Below are 21,118 nucleotides of genomic sequence, written 5' to 3' on the forward strand. Positions count from 1 at the left end.
GGGAAGCAGTGGTATTATGTCGTCTTCGGATCGACCACGGTATACTAAACTGTAATGGTTCAAATACCGTTACAAGATGATATCTGTATTTTATTATTTTATCTGTATTATTATTATTATTATTATTATTATTATTATTATTATTATTATTATTATTATTATTATTATTATTATTTTATCTGTGATATTATTACTATTATTGTAATTATCATTCTTATTCAATTCAATTTTGCAATGCTTGTCGCTTGCAGGATTGTACTTAGATGTATGTATATATGCGTATGTGTAGAATAACATTCAATACATGTACAGTGAGAATAGTTATATATCAGATGTTGGATATGGCATCGTTACATTGTGCAATACTGCTGGTGATTCTGCCAAGTCATTGCCACGTCATGGCTACGTCATCGTGAGCTTTTAGCAATGCGGTCAGATAGTCAGCCGCCCCAGGGGATTTCACCATTACATGTAACAGTTTAAGACGTTGTGGGAGTAGGTCATTGTTATTTCTGGAGGTTACATAGCTGTGCCATGCAACGTCTATAAAAGGTAGCTGCATATTGTAGCGTCAGTCATTAGTTAAACGGAAGCAGTACAGTGAAGAAGTCAAATGGATAAGTGGACAGTTATTATTCTACTGGAAGCAGAGGCCACAGTTGGTCATTGTGTGAACGAGATGAAGAAGACTCAGTGATCCATTAGTCTCTGGTCATTGAGAGAGTGAAGACAAAGTTGGTCTGTCACTTAGTTGAATACCATACAGACTTACAAAGAGGTCATATGATATGGAGAAGAAGCAGTCACATGGATACATTACCAAATTAGGCGTGACACATCTACAGTAAACACCAGATTTAAGGAATACGTCGTAATTACACTCAAAGTGTTGAAGGTACAGTCAAGTGAAACAGTGAGGGATATATTTTGTATAAATTGTTAAATGTCCGGTCAAGAAGAATTCAAATTCATGCCTAGTTTCTTTCAGTTGCAATGTCATAATTTCATATTCTCATGTGTTTTATCGCAACAAGACTCACTATTTTTATATATTATTTAAAGAATATATTTTGTTCTATCAAATGAATTTATAGTATTATTTCAATGACAGTAAAATATCTTAACCTCAAAATTAACGGGGAAACCGAACGCCAATCTCCTTTTCCCAGAACTTATATGGTATTGAGCCGTATCCTGCCGGCCCATATGAAATATTTAGAGTATTATTTGACAAAATATATATAAATTTTATTCATACAAGTTACAGTCATAAATGCTAAAGTATTGAATCCCAGATAGCTGAGACCGGATGTCTATGGAGACCTCATGTCGCTGGACGTTGCTTAACACTTCCTTCTGATCGTGAGAATAGGTTGGCGTAACCAAGCGTGGGCAAGATTCGGCACGTGCACTAGATGCTGAATAAGTATTATTTTCAGCCAATAAGAATGTAAGGAATCGGCAACCATGGAGTCGACATCGCGCCAAGTCTCAGTTCCAGGCGGGCAAACGTGTACAGTAGCTCATGTTAATTTCTATCATTCGTTGGTTTTCCACAGATCTAGAAGTGATATAAATTCAGAAATATGATATTATAATTAGAGGAAAAGATTTGCGATTATTTGATCTGTGTTTCACAAATGTATTGTAATTTATATTGTGTCATCAGACATAGCAAGCTTTCCAATTGGTGGTTGGTTTAGACAACCGGGAACCCCAGAATTGCAACGGCGTTACCGAAGCTTCCTCAGTAACCCAAGCTCGGAAGAGCGTCACTCTGTTAGAATAACTTGGAGACTGTAGACGTCACTCTGTTAGAATAACTTGGAGACTGTAGACGTGACTCTGATAGGATTGTATGGAGAGTGTGGAAGTGTATTTTGATCGGACTGCTTAGACAGTGCAGGAGTGTTATATCAGTAATATTTATTATTTCAAACAAGTGTTTCAGTCGTGTAGCTGGAAGATATAATTGTTCCAGAGAAAACTGCAAATTAGATTATTGCACAGTGTAATTTCAACATAGACGGTGATCATTAGCCGCAGTGTAACAAGTGCAGGAGACACGTGTTATTGTGTCGCACATTCGTGTCGGTCGTGTTCGTGAGGAACTATCGTAGCGTACCGTGTGGCGCTATCAAACTGTGTATACCCTTTAAATTGGAGTTATAATTATTGAGGAGTCAGTGTGTTTGGCTGATTTGGTCAATAAGGGTTGATCGGCACGTATTGCATTGAGCGGTGAAGAGATTTTCATCCCAAGGTTTTGTGTTCCAGTGTAAATAACTTTTCAGGAAGAAGATGGCTTCGCATACGGAAGAAGGAAGTGCATCTCCACGTGTTGAAACTGTGATCGTCATGGTGTAATTTCTTCATACAGCAGGGATGTAAACTGCTACCATGTATCTCGAGAGTTGCCAGGATAAGTTAAGACGCATGTATTTATTATGGCATGTTATATGAATTATGATACGACACTAGGGCAGTTTAGATAGGATTTTTATTAAATTAAGCCTGACGGCACGTGTTTGATTCAATTTAATGGTGTTGTAAATAAGGATATGAGAATAATGCATGTACTTTACATCTTCATTCTGATTTACGACTAGATAGTTGAGATAATGAGGGAATTGTTAGGATTAGTTGTTTATTCATGCATGCTTAATTTAGTGTAGGCTATTCCGATTTATCCTTATGAATATATGCTAGGGGAATTAGATTGGCAAATTCATCTAAATTCAGAGTTAAATACTTACTTTTTCATTTTATTTCGGTTATTTAGAGACACAGATATAGCTAATTGCATGACGCATGTATTACATGAGCTCTCCGAAATAGCTGCATAACAGCGTTGTAAGAATAGGATCTTTAAAACTAAGTTGGAGACTGTTTACCCAATGACTTGCACGGGAAATGAACCGGGTCTCATAGTGTAGAAGGCCAATGTGATTCATAAGTGATATGAGATATAAGAGTGCATGCTGAATTATAGTGTAGACCGATTGTATGCCTGATCTGCGAGAGAATATTGTGCAGTGGAGATGTACCTGCCAATAGTCTTCTGAGTGTGTATTGATATCAGAATTGACGGAAGTAATTCCAGAATGAGTCTGATGTGTGTTAAATGGTAAAAGCATGCTAGGAAGGAAGGATTATACGTGACTTTCCGTAAAGACGGTGACAGACGTTATCTCATTGCAAGCTGATAAGTTGGCTGTGTTTTTATTTGACCGTGCGAGTGAGATGTTATTTCCTTGTGACAGTCTTGGGAGACAGAATCCAAACGTTAGCACAGTGTTGAGTTCAACATTTCCTTTTAGCTTGCAGCCTACCCGGAAATATATGACGGATGACCGAGCTGTTGAGAGCTCAAATGCAGCAGCAGGAGGCAATGTTGCCCATTGCTTTCTACAAGATATTGATGGCTATTTATATGTTTTCCCTTTCAGGATGATGTTGTATATTGTTATATGGTGTTTGAATACCTTGTCTCGTTGTTTTAATGGGGAACAGCCCGAGTGCTAAATTTTATTGATGGTCAATCTAGTTCTGTCTAGATCCTATGTGGTGAACCGCGATTCACGTAGAATCTGTGTAGCACGTAAGACCTTTTCTCATTATCCAATGTAAATAGAAGTGTTTAGTGTTGCTTGTTTGATTTGTTGTACATATAGCGTAGGAAATGCCCCTAGTGTTTTGCATAACTCATATAAGGTCCCATAGCGTCTTAGTTTTTCTTTTCATCGTAACTTTTCTTTTATTGTAACTTTCTTTAACAGTAGTAGTTTGGCGACTCTCTAATTAATTAACTTCATAACCGTATCGTTGTGATGCGTAAGTGTGTAACTCCATGCGAAGCGAATTGAATTGAATTAACTACATATCAGTGTATGCGTACACGTATGATCACATATCTCTTGAACCATGGACTAATAAGAAGATGATCCGTTTGAAAGTATACAAGTATTCATGTTGTGCTTGATACTTTATTTCAATTTTGTTTCTTATATAATTGATGTTGTAATGTCCAGATTTCTTTTATTTTGAATTTGATGATGCCATTTTGATATTTTTCTTTAATTTATTTAACTTTCAAGTAGAATGATTTGGGGATATTTATAAATAAATCCATCTTACCCCATATGATTGTTTCTCATTCGTGTTATACCTCCATTATCATGTCATTTACTTATATTTTGAGTAGAACTTCGACTTTTATCCTGACCCAATCGGAAACCAACCCACTCTTTGCCCAACCCTGAGTTAGTCGGATGTTCATACAGGAATGGAGGCATCGTCCTAGAGGGTATTTACTCCTGGGTACGGTACAGTATGTTGTCAAAAGTAAGCTTATTACCCCACACCCTAGAGATAGTCAAGATTCTCATTCTATTATTGCTGCACTGAGTGGTAGCTGGCGCCCTTCAAATAACGTATGTGTAAGTAAGCAGGTAAGAAGTAAGTGTGAGTCCAGGGTTCGACGATTGTGTATTTTAATTAATGAATGTTAATTTTCATTTTAAATGCAGATATTCAGATTTTTCAATTTAAATGCAGTTTTATATGTTTGTAAATTCAGTAAAGAGAGTTAGGAAAGTCTCATAACGCACTCTCATTTACTGAAAGGAGAAGCCTCCTCCGGTGTGTACTTGCGGCGATCATCTGACAGTGGTACACATCTTCACGGAGTGTGTGGACCTGGTCGATCTGGCCGTAGGCCAACACTCCCGCGTACCATCTCCCTCATCCTGCGAGAAGACAAGCAGTCAGCAGACCTCGCCATCCGTTTTATGAGGGATAGTGGTATTTTTTATGGCGTGTAATAATGTCCTTTGTCTTAGTGTACTTGTGTTAACTGCGCTTTTATCCCATGACTCTATTTTAGTTCGTGTTTGCGTATCTTAATGTGTTATTTTAATTTCTAACATAAAATATATATGTATGGTATGTAATGAATACGTTATCATATAGACATCACTTTATTCACTTATTGCTCATAATGACTAATGAAAGTACAATCGATTTCCACTTCTGTAAATGAGTTTATTTAGCTGATGACGTCCACGCTATGTGTTAATTTCTTGATGGTTATTTTGTATTTTCCCTTGAGGACAACATTAGGTTTCTCCTACACACTACTTTTGAACTTAGAAGTTCGTTATTCGTTTCCCCGCGTACATGTGTGGTATTTCGTAGTCTCAACAACAATGAATATATATCTGTACTTCCAGGCAATGCCTTATTCCATTATCACCTCTATCTATAAGTCCGACTCGTTGGCTGAATGGTCAGCGTACTGGCCTTCGGTTCAGAGGGCCCCGGGCTCGACTCCCGGCCGGGTCGGGGATTTTAACTTTCATTGGTTAATTCCAGTGGCCCGGGGGCTGGGTGTTTGTGCTGTCCCCAACATCCCTGCAACTCACACACCACACATAACACTATCCTCCACCACAATAACACGCAGTTACCTACAAATGGCAGATGCCGCCCACCCTCATCGGAGGGTCTGCCTTACAAGGGCTGCACTCGGCTAGAAATAGCCACACGAAATTATATTACCTCTATCTATACATATAAAATAAGAGTTTTGTCTGTACATTATTCAGAATTTAAAAAGGATGGTATTTCTATATCAGTCGTGTCCACAGTAACAAGGAAATGCACTTTTGAATTTTCCGTAATTTCTGTCTGTCTGTCTGTCTGTCTGTATGTATGTATGTATGTATGTATGTATGTATGTATGTATGTATGTATGTATGTATGTATGTATGTATGTATGTATGTATGTATGTATGTATGTATGTATGTATGTATGTATGTACGCGCATCACGATAAAACGGCTGAATAGAATTTAATGAAAATCGGTATGCGAAGTCGGGAAATAAGTCGCTACAATCTAGGCTATAAATAATTTTAGTCACGATGAGTGAAATGGTACTTTAGGGGAAGGCCTATAATTTAATTCTCAAATATTTATATTATTGGTGGTCGTATCTTAATGAAAATCGGTAGGCAAAGTCGGAGAACAAGTCGCTCCAACTCTGGAACTTTGGACTGTTAGATCGGCACCGTAATACTGTTCGCTAAAAGTGAGAAAATACGCGGTTTTTCTTTTGATTCATTATTTTATATGATGACATTGCTTTTAATCGCTACTTTCCTACTGACGTTTTTGTAATGACCTATGTCGACTTCAGTTAGGAAAACCACAAAGTCAGTTTTTCCGAGAATCCCGTAGCGAAGCACGGGTACATCAGCTAGTTTTCTATAAATGTATTAGAAAATAAGGCATTGCGAATTAGATCCACAGATTGTTTTGATCTCATAATCATTTTTCATCACCATTTATTTAAAACTCTAGTCAGTGGATACATTTTAAAATTTTAAATATCGAATCATGTTGTCCATCTCGTACCATTAGGGGCCGATGACCTTAGATGTTAGGCCCCTTTAAACAACAAGCATCATCATCATCATCATCATCATCATCACTAATTGTCTTGTATATTTGTTTCTATACATTCGTGTTTGCTCTTCAAACTCAGGTTACGAGTTAAATCAAATAATGTTCACTATGAAAATGAAACGCCGGCCCTTCGGTGTAGAGGTAGCGTGTCCGGCACTTACCCGGAGGCCCCGGATTCGATTTCCGGCTAGGTAATTTTACCTGGTTCGAGGTCCATTTAACCTACGTGATTATAATTTAGGAACTATCTGACGGTGATATGGCAGCCCGGTCTAAAAAGCCAAGAATAACGGGCGAGAGGATTCGTCGTGCTGACCACATGACACCTCGTAATCCGCAGGCCTTGGGGCTTTGTAGGCCAAGCTCCTTCGGTGCTGTTTGTCCATGTGGTTTGGTTGGGATGAAAATGTAATGAAATACGTTATCGTCTTGACATCACTTAATTCACTTATTGCTCATAATGACTAATGAAACTACAATCGATTTCCACTTCTGTAAATTAGTTTACTTAGCTGATGATGCCCACGCTATGTGTTAATTTCTTGATGGTTACTTTGTGTTTTTCCCTGAGGACAACAGTAGGTTTCTACTACACATTACTTTTGAACTTGGAAGTACGTTATTTGTTTCCCCGCGTAGATGTGCGATATTTCGTTCAGTCTCAACAACAATGAATTCGTCACCTACTTCGTGGTTGATATGGAGTATCAAACCTCTATGGATTGTGTCACTTATATTTGGATTAGCCCCATACAAGACATGTGCTTCTCGTGAACTACGGAGGTCACCCACTGGAGTCATATACACTCTGATATTTCTTTTCGTAATTATACTCGCCCTTTCGTTCGACATTTCTTGGAAAATTTCACACGTATACCCAAGAATTACCGGCTCACTGAATATAATTACAGACCTATCAGCGTCTTGTTCAATGTACCTAGAGGCCTTCATGGCAATAATTCTTCATGCTACAGTTAACAAGCCACGATTTGGAAAAATTCTACTTATGATCAGAACTGTCGACAGGCTCCTTGCTTTAAATACTGAGGATGTATATCGACGAATCAGAAGACAGCTCATAGGACAGATACTTATAATGGGGACTTTCATCTCTGTATTCATTATCTGTTGTTATTTTCAATCCAAAGAAAAGATATACCACCGTACTGGAGAATATATTGGTTACACCGTAATGATTATAGTTGCTTTGCAGTACTGTAACTTAGTTCATCTTGTAGACCAAAGGATTTCTCATCTAAATGTTCGATTATGTACTCATTTCATAGTAAGTACTGAGTGTTATGAGAATGTGAGTATAGTTCAGGTAAAGATGTGCAATGTGCAAGAAACTTGCACGTATGCATTAAAAACTCTTCGTCGCGTCCACTTAATATTATGTGATATAACTGATAACGTGAACGACATTTTTGGTCTCTTGATTCTAGTACACATTTCTTCCGTGTTCATTGCGCTCTTGGTGAACTCATATTTCATCCTAAACAAGATGTCAACTGATGCCCTAGCAATTGTTTTCTACTTATTCTGCGTGTTAACTAGTGCACCTTACCCTATAGTTTACACACTTGTTTGTCATAAAACCGTCTCTCAGATTGGGAAGACTCAAAAAATACTAAATAAATTGCTGGTGAATGAAGCCGTGGAAAGTTCTACTTCCAGAGAATTACAACTCTTCACGCAGCAAATTAATATCTCCAAGATTGAATTCACGGCCTGTGGTTTCTTTAATATCAATCTGAACTTCTTGTTTGGTTTCATCGGATCATTTGTTGGCTATTTAGTAATTTTACTGCAATTGAAGTCTGAATTCAAGTGATAACTTTCAAAACACGTCGATAAAAACAAAATAATTTCGTGTGGCTATTTCTAGCCGAGTGCAGCCCTTGTAAGGCAGACCCTCCGATGAGGGTGGGCGGCATCTGCCATGTTTATGTAACTGCGTGTTATTGTGGTGGAGGATAGTGTTATGTGTGGTGTGTGAGTTGCAGGGATGTTGGGGACAGTACAAACACACAGACCCCGAGCCACTGGAATTAACCAAAGAAGGTTAAAATCCCCGACCCGGCCGGGAATCGAACCCGGGACCCTCTGAACCGAAGGCCAGTACGCTGACCATTCAGCCAACGAGTCGGACAAAAAAAAACATAATGAAACCAGGTGATTCTCGGCACCTTGCAGAATTGCCAAAGCTGCCATCCTCGACTGCGTGCTACATTTTGTCATTTTTTCATCCCCTCTATACTTCTTCACCCCCATTCGGGAAAACTACATTTCTGCATTTGTTCTACACACACATAGATAACATTTTGTAAGTAGGCTAAATAAAAATTATGTATTCTTGAAAATATTACTTTAATGAACTACTTGGTGAAAAATATTGTACACAGCAGATTAAATGTATCACTGTAGGAAATGCATTACAAATAGTATTGATTGTCAAAATGCTGAAATTAAAAGGATCTGCATCTTATTGTTTATGGCAGCTACTGAACATTGGTTTGTGTGAAATTTAATAAAATGCAGATTTTATTTGGTTCACGCTGTATACAGGACAAAACTTAGGGTAATTCCGCCTGATTTTTAATTGCTGTAAATTATTATTTAACACATAGAAGTTATTTCTTTCCTTCTGATTAGTTTTATGAGGGCATTTTTATCTAGTTCTAATTCTCCTTAAAATTATATACAACATCAACACCTGTGGAAACATTTCATTGTGACTCAGGGGCGTAGCCAAGGGGTGGGGTTGGGGTTACTGGGGGTTAGAAAACCCCCATGGAAATTTCACAAAAAAAATAAAAAAAATAGACAGAAACAAAATAAACGCTCAGAGATATAACAAATTGTAGAACCAACAGATCTGTTGAATATATCTTCTAAGAAGCCTCGAAAGTTGGATTTTAGATTGTAAAACTATTTATCTTGATGGTATTGTTCTGTATTTCATTGTAAGATTTTGTAGTGTACTGCAGCCTGAATATCAACATAATTCACTTGTATCTGTGTCCTTATAATGACAAGTCTTGCATGCGCGCACCACACACGCACTAGCACCTTCTTTGTGTTATATAATAATTCTGTAAACATACCCCCCCCCCCTACCCACCCACCCGCTCCTTAATCGGCCGATCCTGGCTACGCTACGGCGATTGTGTTAATCATTTGTTTCTGTATGTATTCTCAGCTTTCAACATTCAGAGTGACCGAGATCGATAGCTGCAGTCGCTTCCGTGCGGCCAGTATCCCAGTCCTAGCCCTTTCCTGTCCCATCGTCGCCGTAAGACCTATCTGCGCCAGTGCGACGTATAGCCAATAGCTTTCAGAGTGTGGAACTGGAATCACTCATGGTTTAAAAAATCTTGAGCATTCCTTCACTAAATAAATAATTAAAGAAGACATATCCAAAATTAAATGAAATAGTGGCATGCCTCACTGACTTATTTGAATATATTCACACCCAAAACAAATTCAGGAACCAGGGGCTCTCAACTTGGGAGCTTGTGTTCGCGACCACGGTGTCCTTAGCTGAGTCCTGGCATTGCTTCCACTTACTTGCGCTAGGCTGCTCACTTTCATCTATCCTGTCCGACCACCCTTGGTCCACTCTTGTTCTTTTCCGACCCCGATGGTATTAGAGCATTCGAGGCCTATGGAGTCTTTCATTTTCACGCCCTTCGTGGCCCTTGTCTTTCTTTGTCCGGTACTCTTTTTTTCGGAGTGACGTATCCCTTCTTTTATTTCTCTCTCTACCTCATGTGGGTGGGGGACGCAGACGAAAAATACACCCACGGTATCCCCTGCCTGTCGTAAGAGGTGACTCAAGGGGCGACCATGGGGCATCATTGAATTAGAACCATGAAACTACTTGTGATTAGTACCATCACGCTGGGAACACCATGGATCGCCTATACTTGCGAGTAGTACCACTAGGTTTGTGATTAGTAGCAGCAGAGAGTGGTTCACTGTGGGTTTATAGTACCTGCGCTTAGTACCACTTCATGTGGAACAGCATGGGCTTACGTTGCCTGTGATTAGTACACCTATGCGTTGCCTATGAGTGGCGTCACTATGTAAGAAACACCATAGGTTTGCGTTCCCGGTGCGATGTGTAATACTTGTGATTAGTACCATAATGTGTGGGAACACCGTTAGTCTACGCTACTTTTGATCAGTACAGCAACATGAGAAATACCATGGTTCTACTTTGCTAGCGATTATGAGGGGCCATTTACCTGGATTTTGGACCCCTTTAGGCAACAAGCATCATCGATTCAAGACTGTGTTTTGGAAGCAGTCCCTTGGTCAGTAATACTATTGTTTTAAGAGACTTTCTGGGGATGTGGGGTATTGCGGGTCGGATCCACTGACAGTTATAAGAACATATATTCATTGTTTATCGTCGTCTTTTTGAATTCTAGTCAGAGTATCGATTTGGGATTTTTTTAAACTTTCAGTAACTTATTGAGAGTTGGATCCGTTGATTGTTTGAAATTAATATTCATCCACTCATTCTTCATAGTCATGTTTTGAATTCTGGTCAATGGACTTTAAAATTGTCGGTACAATTCGTATCATTATGGGCCGATGACCTAGATCTTAGGCCCGTTTAAACAACAAGTATCATCATCATTATCATCGAATTCAGGAACCCTAGAAAATTGGGGTAGAAAAACAGCATTCAATAGAAAGAACGGAAACTTAACAGAATTCAATCCACAAACAACGCCTTTATTCATAACATATGCGTTAACCTATAAAATATGAGTGAAGTTTGAAAAAGCTAAATCAGAGTAGGAAGAATTCTGATCAGGTCTAGATCGAGATGAAGAAAGAATATATGTACCGACAGGAATAATGAACTGATGTATGAGATTTTCCGATGTATCATTGTGTATTTAAAATTAAATTATTACCTTCCTTTTATATTATGTGTCAGCCTCGTGGTGTAGGGATAACGTGCCTGCGTCTTACCAGGAGACCTCGGGTTTGATTACTGGCTCGTCCAAGCGTTTTAATGTTTTCCCTGTAGCTGGAACGAGGTTCACTCAGCTTCGTTGCACCAACGTAGAATCGACTGAAGTATTTTAGAAAAAAATATTGTTGTCAACCTCATATTTTTTAGCATTTAAGAACACTTTTATTCTCCGTCCCGCGTAGTGAGGAAAATAACACTAATCCATCAGCTGTAAAAATAACGTAACCGAAATTCAGTTAAGATAATATCTTGCCTGATATATTTGTGTGTATCTTTGTGTACGGTAGCTCTCTCGCTCCTTCAGCATTTAACCAAACGGCAGTTTTCATTTCTATTAGAACATAGTAAGATAAAATAGTAGTCCAACTAATAAAAATAATCTGTCTAAGCATTTAGCTTTATTGGTTATCTTTGAGTAGCTCTTGCAAATTTCAAACTATAATTGTAATTTCTATTTGTCTTTGTACTTTGTGATAACCTGTTGTAATTAGGATACGTCGGTTCGTAGTTTAAAATTATTATAGTGTATTGTAGTATCTTATTAGAAATGAGTGTGCTTATTCTATTACTGTGAAATATTTGTGTAGTATAGAGAAGTATCTGTAGTAACTCTCTTACTAAAATTCTGTTGTAGTAATTACGGTAGACTTATCTGCAGTTTAGAATTGTGTAATTCCTTGTGTATTCCTTTTAGATTTCAGTAATTAAAAGCAGTTTTCATCCTGTTAGGGTGTTGTAGGGTAACAGTTTAGTAAAACTAAGTAGTATTGTAGTGTAGTAGAAGCCTATATTAATTATATTATTGTCGTGTAATCTTTGTGTACTAACCTAGACAATATTTCTTTCCTTTCATTTTTATTTGGCACAGAATAAGTTATTTTATGTTTTTCTTTTCTTTTCATTAGCCCGTAAAGAATGGCTAAGGAGTGCAAGTGTAGGAACCGTGTGTTTGGCCAGATATTAAGGAGTATGGGGGAGGAGTTGGAGAGTTTGAGGGAGATAATTAGCATTCTCTCAGAGGACAGGAAGGAAAGTAGGCCTCCATCAAACAATGTAAAGGATACAGTAGGTGTAATAGAGAAATGGGAAGGAAAAGGGAGAATTGTAGAAGACAGATGCTCTAATGTTTTAAGGGGAAGGAGATTGCAGGCTAAGGGCTCTATTCAGGATCAGAATTCAGAGCAGGTGTCTGTGAGAAATCGGTACGAGCCACTGCAGGTAGAACAACAGAGGGAAAATGAGGAACATGGAACTGTTGCTGAGAAGTGTGGAAGTAGGAGAAAAGAAAAAGGTAGGAAAGGGAAATGTAGAACAGAAGATAGGAAAAGACAGATGGAACAGGGTCATGAGAGCGGGAAAAGAGAGGGGGAAGTAGCTTCTGCAGCAGTGAGGGAAGATAGGGCTGAGCAGGAGGGGAGGGGATCAAATGAGGTGGGTAGGGTTGAGGCTCTGGTCATGGGGGATTTCATTGTTAGGCATGTGGGGAAAGTGTGTGGAGGAACGGGAACCAGGTTAGAGTGTTATCCAGGAATTAGGTTAAGGCAGATGTTGAGGAAAGTAGATGAGGAGGAGGGAAATGAGATGGTGGTAGTGTTTTTCTCTGGTACAAACTACGTAAGGCTAGCAGGTATAAGTACCAACATAGTTGGGGGTGAGTGGAATCTGGTAAAATGCAGCAGCTTGAGTTGAAGGGTGCAGATATTGTTATCAGTGGAATACTGTGTAGGAGTGATACTGACTGAATGGTGATTTGTGATTTAAATGAGAGTATGGAGTGGGTATGTGGGAAACTAGGAGTGAGATTTCTAGGTCCTAATGGGTGGGCAGGAGATAGGGATCTGCGCTGAGATGGCCTTGACTTAAACCGAAGTGGTACATATAAGTTTGGAAATTTGTTTAGAAGGGTTACAGGGAGTTACGTTTAGGGAAACGGGGTGGTCTAGGGAGTGGTCATAAGGCTACAGGGATCTGAAAGTCAAGTAGGGATGACATAAAAATATTAGTGCTGAAATGTAGAAGTATTGTAAAGAAAGGATTAGAATTAAGTTATTTAATAGATATGTACTTACAAGATATTGTGATAGGAGTTGAATCTTGCCTGAGAAAAGATGTAATGTATGCAGAAATATTCTCACAGAACTGGAATGTGTATCGTAGGATAGGAATGGTAGGAGGGGGAGTATTCATTCTAGTGAAAAAAGAATTTGTAAGCTACGAAAAAGTTAAAAATTACAAGCATATAATTCTAGATGTAAGGCTCATCTCTAAATATAATAGGAAACTTGATGCCTTTATGTACAGACCGGGAAAGATTATTTGATAAGATAATCAGCTATGTGGGAAACGATATGGAAAGGACGTTATTGTAGCGGATGGTCTCCATTTACCAAATGTCAATTGGGAAGATAATGTGAACGACAGGAAACATGACCAACAAATTACAAATAAGTTAATACGGGAAAGGCTTCTGATTCAGAACGTGATGGAACCAACTAGAGGAAAGAATATTCTGGATGTGGTGCTAGAAAAACCAGATGAGCTCTATAGAGAGACCGAAGTAATAGATGGTATTAGTGATCATGAAGCTGTTTTTGTCGTAATTAGAAATAAATATGATAGAAAGGAATGTATTAAAATTAGGACTATTAGGCAGTACCATATGGCAGATAAAACAGACATGGGGAAGTTTTTAAAAAGCAATTATGATCGGTGAAAAACTGTAAATAAGAAAGTAAACATGCTCTGGGATGCGTTTAAAGGAATTGTTGAGGAATGTGAAAACAGGATTGTATCTTTAAAGGTGGTAAGGAAAGGTAAAGATATACTACATTATATCAGAGAAGTAAAGAGACTAAGAAGGAGGTGCAGGTTTGAAAGAAATAGAAATGGCTGTGGAAGTAAGGAGAAATTGAAGGAACTTATTAGGAATTTGAATATAACAAGGAATTCAGCTCGATAGCCGCAGTCGCTTAATTGCGGCCAGTATCCAGTATTCGGGAGACAGTGGGTTCGAATCCCACTGTCGGCAGATCTGAAGATGGTTTTCCGTGCTTTCCCATTTTCACACCAGGCAAATGTTGGGGCTGTACCTTAATTAAGGCCACGGCCACTTCCTTCCCACTCCTAGCCCTTTCCTCTCCATCGTCGCCGTAAGACCTATATGTGTCGGTGCGACGTAAAGCAAAAAAAAAAAAAAGGATAACGGCGAGCACAATTGGTGATCATACAAATTTTAGTGAAAAATGGAGGTTGTGTGTAGGTACTTCAAGGCAGAAACAGGTTCCAAGAAGGACATTACAGGCATCATTAATGAACGATGGTAGTGCGTCTGCGAGGATCTACAAAAGGCAGAAGTGTTCATTCAGCAGTACGGGTATGCAAAGATTGTTGGTTACAAGGATAATGTCCAAATAGAGGAGGTGACTAATACTAAAGAAGTATTAACATTTACCTATGATAACAATGATATTTACAGTAAGATACAAAATTTGAAAACGAGAAAAGCAGCTGGAATTGATAAGGTTTCGTGGATATACTAAAAACAATGCGTTGGGATATAGTACCATACCTGAAGTACTTATTTGATTATTGTTTGCATGAATGAGCTATACCAAATGAATGGAGAGTTGCTATAGTAGCCCCTGTGTATAAAGGAAAGGTTGACAGAGATAAAGCTGAAAATTACAGGCCAGTCAATTTGACATGAATTGCATGTAAGCTTTGGGAAAGCATCCTTTCCGATTATATTAGACATGTTTGTGAAATTAATAACTGATTCGATAGAAGGCAGTTCGGGTTTAGGATAGGTTATCCACTGTAGCTCAACTTGTGGAATTCCAGCAATATATAGCAGACATCCTGGATTCAGGAGGTCAAATGGACTGTATCGCGATTGACCTATCTAAGGATTTTGATAGGGTAGATCATGGGAGACTACTGGCAAAAATGAGTGCAATTGGACTAGACAAAAGAGTGACTGAATTGGTGGCTATATGTCTAGACAATAGAACTCAAAGAATTAGAGTAGGCGAATCTTTATCTGACCCTGCATAAATTAAGAGGGGAATTCCACAAGGCAGTATTTTTAGACCTTCAACTTTCCTCGTTTTTATCCACGGTAACTGCTGTCTGTCGTATGTGGCGACTAAAATGGTCCCCAGGAGCTCTTTAACTTGGCGACCACATAACCCTTAGCTGAGTCCAAGACATTGCTTTTCCTTACTTGTGCCAGGTTCCTGGCTTTCCTCTATCCTATAGTCTCCCTTGGTCAATTCTTGTTCTTCTACGACTCCGAACTTTTTAGGCCGCGAGGCCTATGGAGTCCTTCAATTTCACAACCTTCGTGGTCCTTACCTTTCTTTGGTCAATGCATTCATTTATCGAAGTCTTGGAACCCTTAATTTTTTGTCCCAATGGTTAGTGTTAATAGAGAATGGTTGACTAGTTGTACTTTCTCTGAAAATTATAACCTCCATCACCTCGCTTTTATCCTTCCTTAGTCAACTCGTGTTCTCATCACGCTAAGGTCTATCTTCGTAGTGCAGTGAACAGGCTCCTCATTTTCATCTATCCTGTCCGACCTCCCTTGGTCAACTCTTGTTCTTTTCCAACCCCGACGGTATTAGAGCATTCGAGGCTTACGGAGTCTTTCATTTTCACGCCCTTTGTGGCCATTGGCTTTTTTTTAGGTCCGTTCCTTCATTTTTTGTAGTGACGGTGGTGGTGGTGGTGGTGGTGGTGGTGCTGAATTTTGTTTTAAGAGGAAGTACAACGAGGTAATCATCGCCTCTGAACAAATTAGAGGAAAATAAATTCAAAATAAAAAGAAAATTATTTATTCAAGAAAAGAATTTGGAAACGCAGTACAAAGTAACAAACATAATTTCATTCCACGAACCTACTAAGCTGGCTTAGCAGGGGGAGAGGTGATACTCCCACGTGGCGCGTCCCAGGTGGCGGATAGGGGGCACCTAACCGGCTTGCCGGCGGACTTGAGGGAAATAAAATACCTCTCGCGGAACAAACACACTACCCCCTGCGGGTGGGGGACGCACATGTAGAATACACCCGCGGTACCCCTGCCTGTCGTAAGAGGCGACTAAAAGGGGCCCAAGGGGCTCTCAACTTGGGAGGGTGGATTGACGACTACGGGGCCCTTAGCTGAGTCTTGGCATTGCCTCCATTTACTTGTGCCAGGCTCCTCACTTTCGTCTATCCTGTCCGACCTCCCTTGGTCAACTCTTGTTCTTTTCCGACCCCAACGGTATTAGAGCATTCGAGGCCTAGGGAGTCTTTCATTTTCACGCCCTTCGTGGCCCTTGCCTTTCTTCGTCCGTAACTTCATTTTTCGAAGTGACGTATCCCTTCTTGTTTCTTCTTTTTCTCTCTCTCTACCCCCTGTGGGTGGGGGACACAGAAGGAAAATACACCCACGTTATCCCATGCCTGTCGTGAGAGGCGACTAAAAGGGGCGACCAAGGGATGATTGAACCAGAACCATGAATCTACTTGTGGTTATTTCCATCACGCGGGGAACACCATGGGTCGCCTTTACTTGTGAGTAGTACCACTCTGTTAGGCACTCAATAGTTTTGTGATTCGTAGCAATCCAGGGGGGGGGGGTTCGCTGTGGGTTTCCAGTACCTGTGATTAGTACCACTAAATGCGGAGCACCACGGGTCTGGGCGTTGACTCTGGTTACTAATACAATATGAGCGACACCGTGGGTCTTCGTTGCCTATGTTTAGTACCCACTATGTTAGGAACACCACGGGAATACCGGCGCCCGTGATTAGTACACCTAGGTGGGGAACACTATGGGTTTGCATTGCCTATGAGTGGCGACATTTTGTGAGAAATACCAGTGGTCTGCGCTACCTGTACGATGTACAATACTTGTGAGTAGTACCATAATGTTTGGAACACCGTGAGTTTACGCTACCTTTGATTAATACCGCAACATGTGAAATACTATGGTTCTGCTTTACTAGCGATAAGTGCCATTATGAGGGACCGTTGACATGGTTATTGAACCTCTTTAGACAAGCATCACCGATTCAGGATTGTGCTTTTGAAGCGGCCCCTTGTTTCTTTGATTGTGCGGCATTGCGGGTCAGATCCACTGATTGTTTTAAATTCATATTCATTCTTCATCATCACGTTTTAAAATCTGCTCAGTGGATGAATTTTGAACTTTTAAATTGCATTTCGTCTCATTTCATACCATAGGGGCCGATGACTTCGATGTTAGGCCGCTTTAAACAACAAGCATCATCATCATCATCATCATAATTGAATTAGGCCAAAATGTTACTAACGAATCAAAAGGGAGAGACAGTACACTTGTAATTTATATACCCTTGATTAATCCACTGTCGCATATAAAGCGGATGACGAGAACAGCTGTAGTCGCGTCATCGGCTAGTATGCGTTCGAGTGTTTCCTGCAGTCCGTGGCTCCGTCTTAGCCAGAGAAATCGGTGCAGCCTGTGAGGATGTGGGCCACGGTGAAGTCGGCACCACAAGAACACACTGGGGGGTGTTCCCTCTTTAGGAGATAAAAGTGGGTAGATCGTAAATGACCTATCCTCAGCCTACACAATACTATGGACTCTCTCCGTGAAGGCCGGAAAGAAGACCGCCACACGGTAGTTGTCTTCTTAATTGCTCTCAGCTTGTTGAGAGTTCGGATAGCTAGTCACTCCGATTCCGAGGACGCCGAGATGGTTCGACGTAGCTGACAACAAATATCTTTAGCAGGTACATTGACAGGTCCTGGAGGTAAAAGTACTGCTTCCTTTGCAGCTTCATCCACAAGTTCGTTTCCCACAATCCAACGTGGCTTGGAAGCCATACGAAAGTGATTCTGGTGCCACATCACTTAACATGACTACAAGGTCATGAGTCTGCTGCACCAGTGGGTGTTGCGAGAAACAGGCTTCAATAGGCTGCAGAGAGCTTAACGAGTCGGTTCACATAATAAAGTCGCTTCTTTCGTCACCCAGTGCAAACTGCAGAGCCTCTAAGATGGCGTAAGTCGCTTAAGTGCGGCCAGTATCCAGTATTCGGGAGATAGTAGGTTCGAACCCCACTGTCGGCAGCCCTGAAAATGGTTTTCCGTGGTTTCCCATTTTCACACCTTGCAAATGCTGGGGCTGTACTTAATTAAGGCCACGGCCGCTTTCTTCCCACTCCTAGCCCTTCCCTGTCCCATCGTCGCCATAAGACCTATCTGTGTCGGTGCGACGCAAAGCAACTAGCAAAAAAAAAAAAAAAAAAGATGGTGTAAAGCTCCGCGCTATACGCGCTAAATGCGCTGGGAAGCGAGATCTTCGTGCTCATATCATCGGTGACGAAAGAGAAACCAACTTTATCTCCGATTTTAGAACCATCTGTGAAGATATGTTTTGCGGCCGGATATTGGTGAACGAAGTCTTGGAAATACCTCCGATAAACGGAGGAATCCGTGTTCTCCTTGGGTCCACGGAGTAGATTTAGACGTATATTCGGTCGGGGAAAGTTTGTTCAAGACAACCACCGATAGCGATAATCAAATCACGACACAAACTATCAATTCGAAACCCGTACCTCTAGTGGTATTGGGTACTAAAGATGCATTGATAGCCTGGATGTAGCGGCATTTCACGAATTTTAGCAGCGTACGTGAGCAACTGGGAACTCCCGGTTCAGCGAGTAGGCTGGGAATGGGGCTAGAACGGAAAGCTCCCGTTGCCAGCCTAACTCCACTATGATGTATACTGTCTAAAAGGCTCAGCGTAGATTTTGATGCTGAGCCATAAGCCGCACTTCCATAGTGAATTCGGGAGAGGACCGTTACCGTGTAAAATCGTAGCGCACGAACCTTCTACGCTGGCGTAGCAGGAGGAAAGGTGATACTCCCACGTGGAGCGTCCCAGGTGGTAGATAGGAGGGTCCTAACCGGTTTGCCGGCGGACTTAAGGGAAATAAAATACCTCTTGCGGACCTAACACACAACCCCCTGTGAGTGGGGACGAAGAATTCACCCACGGTATCCCCTGCCTATCGTAAGAGGCCACTAAAAGGGGGACCAAAAGATGATCAAATTAGAACCGTGAAACTATTTGTGATTAGTACCACCACGCGGGGAACACCATGCGTCGCTTTTATTGAGCGTAATACCACTATGTTGAGTACCAAATAGGTTTGTCATTAGCAGCAAACGAGAGCGCGACGGCTTTTACAGTACCTGTGATAAGTAATACTCTATGAGAGACACCATGGGATGTGTGGAATACCGCGAGTCTACGCTACTCTTGACTAGTGCCGCAACAGGACAAATACCATGGTTCTACTTTCCTAGCGATAAGTACCATTGTGAGGGGCCGCTGGGTTGGATTTTGGACCCCTTTCGACTATTGTATTGTGCTAAAGTAGCAGTCCCTTGGTCAGTAATACTATTGTTCTACGCCAGCTTCTGTGCATGTGAGGCACTGCGGGTTGGTTCCACTGATCGTTTTAAATTCATATCCATCCATCCATTAATTCTTTGTCCTCACTTTTTGAATTGTGATCAGTGGATGTTTTCGGGCTTTAATTTGTCATTTCATTTCGTTCATTTCATACAATTAGGGACCGATGACATAGATCTTAGGCCCCTTTAAACAACAACTATCATCATCGTCACAAATCGTTGCAGCACCTGGCGGTCAGCCCCCCCCCCCCCCCCACGAAGTGCCGCTGAGAAACTTAAGCATGTTAAGTCTCTTCATGCAGGAAACCTTCAACTGACGGATGCGGGAGTGCCACGTTAGTCTCTTATCGAAATGCAGACCCAGGAATCTGCAGCTGTCTACCACTGGTAAGACACTGTTTAGCAGGCGGAGCACTGGTTGCGGATGTACAAGCCGACGTCGACAGGAGTGTACAACTGAGGTTTTCGCCGCTGAAAATCGAAAACCATGTTGCAGGGCCCATTTGTCGACTCGCTTAACAGCTTGCTGTAGTTGTCTTTCAGCAAACGCCACCCTTCCGTGAAGCTGTAATGTAGAGCTAAGTCATCTACATACAGCGATGAAAAGTCTGCGGGCCCAGCATCAGCAACTATGCCGTTAATGGCGATTGCGAACAGCGTGACACTCAGTACAGATCCCTGATGTACTCCATTTTCCTGAACGTAATACTGAGAAAATGCATTCCCTATTCGGATACGAAAGAGCCGGAAGGACGTGAAGTTCCCAATAAACGTTGGCAAGGTTACCTGAAATCCCCACTGGTGTAGAGTGGAGAGAATTCCATATCGCCAGGTAGTATCGCAAGCTTTATCCAGGTAAAAAAAACACGGTGACTAGGTGTACTTTCCGGAGAAATGCTTAATGAATGGCGCTCTCCAGTCTGACCAGATGATCAGTGGGAGTTCGATGAGAGCGGAAAACACACTGGTAGTTAGACAAGAGACCTTTCTTTTCCATGACCCACACAAGACGCTAATTAACTATCCTTTCAAATAGCTCACAAAGGCCATTCGTAAGACATCTTGACTTATAACTATCCAGGAGTTTTAGATCTTTACCTCGTTTGGAAATTGGTATTGCAATTCCCTCGCGCCATTGAGATGGAAACACTCTCTCACTCCGTATTCTGTCGAGTAGGGTGAGGATATCCTTGAGACATCTGTCACT

Source organism: Anabrus simplex, chromosome 4 (assembly GCF_040414725.1).
Source record: "Anabrus simplex isolate iqAnaSimp1 chromosome 4, ASM4041472v1, whole genome shotgun sequence".
NCBI lineage: Eukaryota > Metazoa > Arthropoda > Insecta > Orthoptera > Tettigoniidae > Anabrus > Anabrus simplex.